Below are 9,478 nucleotides of genomic sequence, written 5' to 3'. Positions count from 1 at the left end.
GTTATATGAGATCCACAAGCCAGACCCTTTTGTACATTATTATTGTGGCATTAGTAGTCGCTGTCCTTCATCAAGTAGAAAAAAAATTGCTTCCTGGTATCTGTAGGGAGCAGGTGGTGGAAATGCTGCTTTACGAAGGCAGCTTCTTTCCTGCTGTGAATGAAAGTTGTTCTGTGCTGTTGTTGCCTTGCCTTCCCATCCTTCTGGGAACCCTGTGCATGCACTGAAAAGCATGCAGGAGGCAGACTGTGAACATCCCAAGTGAAATCATGACAGAGATTAATGTACTGGTAATTTCCATTTAATTTATTGTGTCACGATTTTACCACCTCCAGTGACATTCTCTAAAGATCCTCTTTTGCTCTTGTAAGGTAGGAGGAAAGAGTCCTGTACCTTTGTTGTGATATGCTTCCAAAAACATCAAACAGAATTACTTAAAAACCAAAACATTGTTTTTCTCCTTCAATAGGAAATTTTAGATGAAAGGTTTAAGCTCACTTCAGGGGGAAAAAAAAAGGTACCATATCTGCATGTGTGTATATGAGATCTGTTGTGTTTGTTCAGCAGCTGGAAATTCTGTGTTTCTTTACCCACTTCCATTCCTCTACTTTCCATAGAATCTTTTCCTTTGTCAGTGAAATGGAATTAATGTTTTTATTGGGGAGTCTGCTAAATAAGTCTGAGAATAAAGAAAACTGATAAATCATAATTTAGCTTTTTGTGTGTTTCTAACCACAGAGTAAAGGTTTTCTTTTGATTATGGGTTTAAAATGAACTGGAGGTGATGGTCACCTAAGCTTACCTCTTCTGAAGCTTTAAAGGATTAATCACTCAACAGAGCTATAAATTCTACTTGTAGGTGCTTGTTTTTCATCACAGTATACATAGGAGGCCCCTGAAAGATTTAATCACTGTGACACAGACAGTTACTTCTGTGGTGTTTCCCAATCCTTTCCTTTTGTGAAAAGCTTTATGCATACGAGTCTTTGTGAAGATTTTTGTATTTAATTTCTGTTTGACTTCCCAACATGTGTGAATTCAATTACATATTTATAAGCTTTAGAGCTGAAAGTTGTATTCTGTGATTTTTTTTTTTTAATGCTTCCCTTAATATATTACAGTTGACAGAAAATAAAGAGTTTGCTTTTTTCTACATTGCAATGTGATTGCCTTTATCTACATACAAAGTTGATTTAAACGGAACAGCACACTACCTCTCACTAGCATGTGGGCTGTATCCCAGGCAAAGTTTTCCAGAAAGGGTTGGCAAAACAACCTCACTATGACTCAAAAGCTGTGAGTTCTGTGAGCAAATGCACAAATTTAGCGCTTGAGTGAATTTGTTCTGTTAACAGTTATATTACAAAATCACAGAGACTGTAAACATGTTGACTAAGACTTTGTGGACAAAACTAGTAAACAGTTAATCCTGATAAAAGTAAATATTTTGTAAAAATCAGTGAGTTGTAGATATTTTAGGCTAAATTTCTTCATAGAATTTTGAAAGAAATAGACACTGTATAAAAGACACAGGATATTCAGACATTATTTCTCCACTAATCTTTTGGTTCCCTACAGTGATTATTCTAAAGAATAGCACATTTAGTAATTATGCATTTTTAATTGGTTCTGTCAAATGATTTGAACTCCCCTTAAGTTCATCTTAGAGAAGATGTATTGTTTTCCAGCAACAGAGTGGGGAGCTCTTCCTTTCTACAGAGTTAGCGGCCAGTGTTTTCTTCTCCCCAAAAGCCATGCCGAGGCTACTGATTTTCAACATCTGAAAACACTTACCTGTGAAAGATAAGGCTGAAGATTTGAATGTGCAAAATTGTTTGTTACTTATTCTATATTTCTAGCTCTTAATATTTAGACTATGAATTAGCACAGATAAGCATGGGGCTAATGTGACTGATTTGGCAGTGACTTGTGCTCTGTAAAGCAGATGTTAGACCTGATTATTCTTCTTACGGTTCTCTAAAGGAAAAGTTTGTCTGCGCGATGACTTGTGTTCGAGATGCTGAAAGATCCAGCCCACTGTGTCCCATAGAAATGTGTGTACAAACTGTTGTAGACCTTGCCTTGATATTGTTATGATACAACTTAAATGTATGTTTTTAAAAGAGTTAAGTAATTTTTTTTTTCAGTGATTTACCCAACACAAGTAAACTTCCTGGTCCTCTAACTATTTCTTAGAAGTGAATAGACAGTTTTGTTTAGTTGTTTTGTTTTTTAAACAACTGTATGTAATTATTCGGGTGCTAAATAAATGCTAATAATCCTTTATACTAAGAAGAATACTTCAAATGGATGTCTAAGCAGAAAAGGAGGTATTGGGGCAGAGTGCCCAGAAATATGATTTAAGTCTTCATCTTGCCAACAGATATGAGCAGGTAGGATGTTTTTGGAACGGCTTATGCAGCCTAATTAGTTGGTATTTGCCATTAGGAGGTGTTTCTTTGGAAACTGGTTATTTGCATTTGACAGTCTATCATTGGGCACCATCTGCCTGTGTGGTTCCACCTTGCTGAATGGCCAGAATGCTTTTCTAGCAGATGGGTATGAGTTTAGATATGCCAAAGAACCGCTAACTGCTACATGGTTGAGTAGCCGGTGTAGCATCTATATTTCTTTATTACTCTTTAAAACTATATTAATTTTGAAAATGCCAACCTAGATTAGGCAAACCTGTAGGTAAGATTTTGGCATCTTTGATCAGGATGAATCTGTGAAGGGAAAGGTAGTTAAAACCATCTCCATTGTGTTCCCATTTGCTAAGATAGGTGCTTCTTGTTTTCTGCCAAATGTGTGAACTTGTACTTGCCAGATCCACATTCTTGATTTCAAAAAGTCATAACCACGGAAAATTTATATTCCTTTGGATTGAAATTATACTCTAGGAAATTAGGTGGTAAGTTCCATAATACCTAAATAGTAAATCTTTCGTGTATTCTGCATGTTTTCCTAACTCCTCATTCCAGTGCCTAGATGCAAATGAAAATGTCAAAAACAAGACCTAATCTGAAAAAAGAGAAGGGCCTGAATATCACTGATAGATTTTTATTGATTTGTTTTCTGTGAAGTATCTCTTCCTCTGATAATAGAGATCATATGTTCTGCATCTTAAAAAAGGCAGTAATCTTGCATGTGTTGTATAGTTACTAGATAAGGTTCTACCACACAATCAGATCAAAAGCAGACAAAGTAGCTTAAGTACATGTACTTCTAGAAATAGCTTTTCTATCAGTCTTGAAATTTGCTGCAGATTCTAGAAAATGCCAAGTATTTATTTGAATCTGAGTTGGAACAAAGGACTGAAATAAGAAAAAGAAGGTTTTAAATTGATACGAGTTAATCAGGCGATGATTTTGTTTTCCCAGTAGTTTTCAACAGAATATAGAGACATACATATGCAGTCCCATGTGGATACTTTACTAAAAGTGTCCTCCCCACAGTTAGTGACAAAGCTGAATGCATAACAAAATTTAGGGCAATTTTCTGCAAGATAATTATTCTGTTTGAAGAAACAACAAACAAATGCATTTCTAGATACTGTCAGTGATACAGATGATTATAGACCTTTGCCACTTCCCTAAATCCTTGCCAGGGATTGCTTGCCTACCTATTACCTGTATAGAAATTATTCAGTGTTCTTTCAGCATGCTACTTTTCTCTGAAGTTTTTCTGATTCTGCAGCACATTTTCTGAGATACAGTGAACATGGATTTAAAAGTGGCAGGTGGGAGCTTTCTCTGTGCTGTCAGTGTATTTCCCCTAATAACTGTATTAGAAATTATTATTGTATTTCAAACATTTCGTATGATTATAGGGCAGTGAGAACAGACTGTGTCAGTAAAGCACTACTGAGGGCAGCAACCTAGTGATACGTAGTTGTATGCTTAATGCAAACCTGTTCCCCTATGACCTGCTTTGCTTTTCTAAATACACTGGATCAAGTGGATTTGATTCCAGTCTGCATGATGTTGTGAGAATAGAACTTGGTTCAGTTTATACCCCTGGACAGTCTACATGTTTTCTTTCATAAAGTGCTTTTGAAGTGTTGGATGGAAGGTGAAGCCTAAGATTAAATTGCTTTTGCTTTAATAAATACTGTTTCAATGCCACTGTGGTATATATAGGAAGGTAAATTGTTAAGCTGCTAGTGAGAGATGTTCATTGTACTGAGATGTAATTCTTCCTCTGCATAAATTCAGCAAAGGGATCTAGCTACCTCATACATCTATAATAGGCCTAGATTAGTGCAGAAGCTCCTGCTAACTTCCTGCAAATAAAGATCAGATTCAGCCTGCTAGCTTTCTTAAATGCCAGGTCTCTTGATCTAGGGCCAAAGCTAATGCTATCTGCCAGTGTTCTTTTTGTTGTTTGGTCTCAGTGGGAGTGTAGAATAATGCTGTCTCTGTACTTACTGGTCTTCTTCTTCCACTGGATTTATATGGGTAACAAAACAGCACTCGTACAGTGATTCACTCAAAGTACAGTACCGCTGAAAGCCAAATGTGAATGGATTCCAGACTTCTGATCTCTCAATAAGCATTTCCTTTGAAGTCCTTATTTGCACCCTCTGTATAATGGAAAGCAGTACAAAGAATTTCCGGGTAAAAACAAGATAATGATTAATTACCTCATTTGAACTGGACTTGAATTACAGTTAAAACAAATAGTAACATGGTGCATAGGGTGCTTTCCCCTCCCCCCTTCTTTTTAAGTTTGCTTTTGTCCTTATGCTACAGGCAGGGAAACAAAGGCTGATATTGCTATTTTTTTTTAGGACAAGTATTGTGTGCTTGTAGCTGTGCAGCCGTCTGCTGAAGACAGTAGGCAACTGTCCCTGCATACATGCAGGCATATCATTGTCTGTAACAGACCTGGTTTTCTTTTCTCATTTAATCACACAGGTGGTTAAGTAAACCAGTTAACCTTTGTTAAATCATCAGTTAACACTAGTTAAACCATCACTAATGTTTAATACATCCGTGCTTAAGTTAGTACACAGTTCACCTCTAAAGTTGCTTTGACATGAAACCTAATACCAGTAACACAGAGATAAGATTGGGACCAAAAGCTTATATATAATAAAACGTATTTCTCACTTGAATAATAGTTGTTTCTTAAAAGGTGGGGTTTTTGTTTGTTTTATTTTTTAATTTTTTTTTAAATGCTGGAAGTGATAGCAGTAGCTTATGTTGTCACAGAAAGTGCCAGTACTTCATTACAGCCTTTTGCCCCCATTTATTTTGTTTGTCAGATCTTCAGTTCAGACAATTTATTTAGGAATAATAGTGGGGATAGTAGGAACACGCTACCTAATAATGTTTGCAGGTAGTCAGAGATATGCTAACAATGCTCCAGTGTCATGATTATTGGTCTTATTATTTGAGAACAAGAAGAACTGAGAGATTATTGAATAAAATGCTGCTTGACAAACATTTGTTCATAAACTAGGCATGGTTCAGCTGAGTGATGATTGTTTCCCATTCTACTGCTTCTTCGCTGGAGAATTAGGTAAGCAGAGTGCTATCCTGAAAAGAGCTTTTTGTGAATTGAAGAGCTTAGGCCCTGGGGCTGGAAAGATGTCAAATGTCATGTTAAATTCTCCCCCTGGTTAACCAGTTAACAGAATTGGTGGGGGAAAAAAAAAAAAACCTGTTTGGAACAAATGGAAAATAGACTAATGTTTTGTATGCTACTACAGTTTCTGTGGATTATTCACTTCTTGAGTGCCAAAAAAACAAGGAGACAGGGAAACACAGTCTCTCCTCTTTTTCATTATTCCACTGAAGAAAGTAGAACAAACACAATAAGAAGAAAATTGGAGAAAGTGGGTAAATTAGAAATGAGTAGTGTATGAAAAGACACAATTTTTCATTTCAATGAGGAGAAAAACTTGCATCAGAATGACTTCGTTTGTTTGTTTTTCTTTGATAAGAAGAACAAAAGCCTGAAGGGGCTTTTCAGTCAGCTCCGTCCATTTCTGCCAAAGAGCCTACATGGAAGAAAGCTGTGATTCTCTAAGGGGAAATGCCTGAAAGTACATTGACCCTTGAAATACAGCAGAGAGTTTGTGAGGAAAGATCTGTTTTACCTGTCTATAGAGTAGTAGTCATTCCTCAATAGTAAAAGATTATTTGAAATGTTGAGAAATGTTGTGTATTGGATTGTATGATAGTAGTGTGCCACTACAATGTGTGCCTGGCTCCCCAGCATGTGCAATATACAGCAGCTTTTATGGAAAGAGTTTTTATACAGGATGGTTGTACTACAGATCGTATTTGTTTCATGTCTAGATACGCTCTCTAGGACTGTAAGTCTGATTATAAATTCCTGTAGTGATACAGGAAATAAATATCAGTTTAGAAGTATATGAAGGTTATAGATGGGTTATTGAAAAATTCACTAATGGGGAATTGGTCTTGTTTTAACCAAAACCAGGACAATATGCCTTCCACTTATACATCCATTTGATTACCATGTAGGACAATTTTCCTTGAGATGGATTTTTTTAGTGGGTCCCAAGGACAGGATAAGGGGCAATGGCCACAAACTGAAACACATGGAGTTCCATCTGAATATGAGGAGAAACTTCATTACTTTGAGGGTGCCAGAGCACTGGAACAGGCTACCCAGAGAGGTTGTGGAGTCTCCTTCTCTGGAGACATTAAAAAGCTGCCTGGACACATTCCTGTGTGATCTGCTCTGGGTGAACCTGCTTTAGCAGGTGGGTTGCACTAGATGATCTCCAGAGGTCCCTTCCAACCCCAACCATTCTGCAATTCTGTGACATTAATTCACTTGTGAGTTTGATTTACTAGTTTTTTGTTTTGTTTTGTTTTGTTTTAACCAAAGGCCTTGCATTGTGGCACAATGTTGGCTCAACACTTGCTCTTGATGATTCAGGTGATTTTTAAAGCTATTTATTTTTACCAAGTGGCAGTAGAAAAGACTGTAGAAAAAGAAAAAGTCTGTCTGTGGGAAAAAAAAAAAAAGTTTAGATTCAATTTTCCACCGCTGTAGCTTTTTAAATTGAATATAGCTGAGGAGGGAAAAAAAAAACCCAAACCAAAAAACCAAACATGTATTTTTATTTTTCTCCTGGCTTTGTGGCGGTTTCAGTGGCGCACCCGGCGGAACGGCCGTTCCGGCGGCAGGGGGCGCTCTCGTACCGCCGCCGGTCACTGTGTCGCTGTCCGGTCCGGTACCGCCGACCCGGTAATGCCCCGGTACAGCCCCGGCGGGGGAGGCTCCGGCACAGGAGGCTCCGGCACAGGAGCAGCAGCTGCTCACCGGTGGGTGGGAGCGCCTAACGCTGCATTTTCCACAGTTAATAGCGCCAGGTGATGCACGTCGCTTCTGCTGAAACACGGAGTGAATGACGTCCTGTTCTTCCTGTTGTGTCTTTAGGGGTAGCATTATTTTGGAGATGTCTGATACTGTTCCCTCATTCTGGTCCATATAACCTTGCTCTCTGAGAGAAATTAAATTCAATAACTCCGACTATTTTAATGTGTAAATAAATGCCATATAATACTTTTTATCCTCCTATACATCTGTGTTATTAATTTGGTTTTTGTAGTGTTTGTGTGACTTGTTTTCAACACACAAATTTAAGCAAGTGACAGATTCTCAGTCAACTTCAGTAAGCAGGAAATCAACTTGCAAATGCTTATACAGATTAACATAAGAATGTTTTTTTTTGTCTGTTAGGGTTAGTGTGTGTCTACAGTAACCTTATTTTATAGCTCAGAGATCTTCAGGAAACATCACATTTTGTCATTGATGCAAATAATAATGCAAAGTTATATATAAAAAACTTATCTCTTTAATGGTTAAGTTTGTGATTTGACATGTGGCAGCCACAGTGAATCATGATTAAAATGGGAAGAAAGAAAAATCCCTAAAGGATCTCCAAAAGACACAGGATGTTTCATGGTAGTGTTGCAATAACAATTTACAATAACCTAATAATTACAGGAAAAGATTAATTAGTGAGTGCATGTATTAGAGAAATATTCATGTCCTAGTTGTTAATATACAGGTTTTCAGCAATCAAAAGGTGAAAAAGATTTTTTGTTTGTGGGTTTTTTTTGTGTTGGTTTGGTATTAAGTATCAATAATATAAGATACACTTGGAGTAAAAGTATGGAAAAATTACTCTTAAAAATTACAACTGGTTACTATATTTTACTGCTGACAAGCCTGGTAAAAAACGTGTTTTGAGTTAAACATTGTATAGGGTTTTCAGCAGTGAATCGGTTTCTCTGCTGCTGAAACACATACTGGTAATGCGTTTTCTGTTTGATTCTCATATCCGCTCAATGCTAAACTTACTTCATGATAAAATGTACTCCAAGTCACTCAGTAACAAACTTACTTTAAATATCTGCCCTCAGGAACTGTTGCAGAGCAGGGGAATGACACATTTCCAGCCCTTCAGTTTGAGCTGTATTAAAACCTATCAGTCTTTCTCTATAGAAAGCAAAATGAAACCAAAACAAATTGAGCTGAAAATCAATGAAATTGTTCCTGTGTTAAGCAACACCTGAGAGTATATGATTTTTTTTTTCCTCTTAATTCCCTATTTGACAAATCTATTTTTCAAATAAAAAACTAGACTTTGACCCAAAAGACATCTTTCTGTAATGTCATAGAGATGGAAGAAAGAAACATCTCCTGTTTTTATGAGGACAACTTTCAACTTTTTTTTTTTTTTTTTTAAGTGCTGGATACTTAACTTGCTGCCTTTTTTGTTTGTTTGTTTGTTTGTTTGTTTTCTGGGACCACTTGAATTACTTTTAAGAGGTCTGGTATTTCGAAGGATAGGCTATCAGCATTTTCTAAAAGTAAAGGCCATTAACGTTCCTCACAGAGTAACTAGAAATATAGGCACTCACAGGCAGGAGACTCTACAAGTAAAGTAATACGTCTTTATATTACTTTACCCATCATCTTCCAGTGATTCATACTCTAACGTTGTTACAGGGTTCCTGAATTTAACTTCTTCTTTAAAAGAAGTGAATAGGCAGCAAGTCCTAAATTGGTTATGACACTGTTGTCTAATGGCAAAAAAATTGAGCCAACATCTCAGTTCTCCACTTGTGCATTACTTTTTCTGGTCAATATGGGAAAATTAAGTCTGTCCTGATCTTGTCAAGGTGCCAGATGTTTTATTTTTTTCTTAACATTTACTTAAGTGTTAGTGAAAATTCTAAAAATTCTGCTGAAAGAGCAACTACAACTGTAAGAGTATTTTGACTTGATTTGAATCTACCCTTAGGGTTGAATGAGAATGATGCTTTGCTTGCAAAAGCGCATCCTCTCCAGTGCCAACCAACAGCAAAACATTGCAGCCATTGCAAAGAAAGTCTCCATCTTAGCAAGAGCTCTTGCCGCTGGCAGCGCTGCAGAAAGTGATGATAGTGACACAGAAGCTGGTGACAGGCTGACACTGCATATTAACCTG

This window comes from Columba livia, chromosome 2 (genome assembly GCF_036013475.1).
Source record: "Columba livia isolate bColLiv1 breed racing homer chromosome 2, bColLiv1.pat.W.v2, whole genome shotgun sequence".
In the NCBI taxonomy this organism is placed as follows: domain Eukaryota; kingdom Metazoa; phylum Chordata; class Aves; order Columbiformes; family Columbidae; genus Columba; species Columba livia.
Note: the sequence above shows the minus strand (reverse complement) of the source record.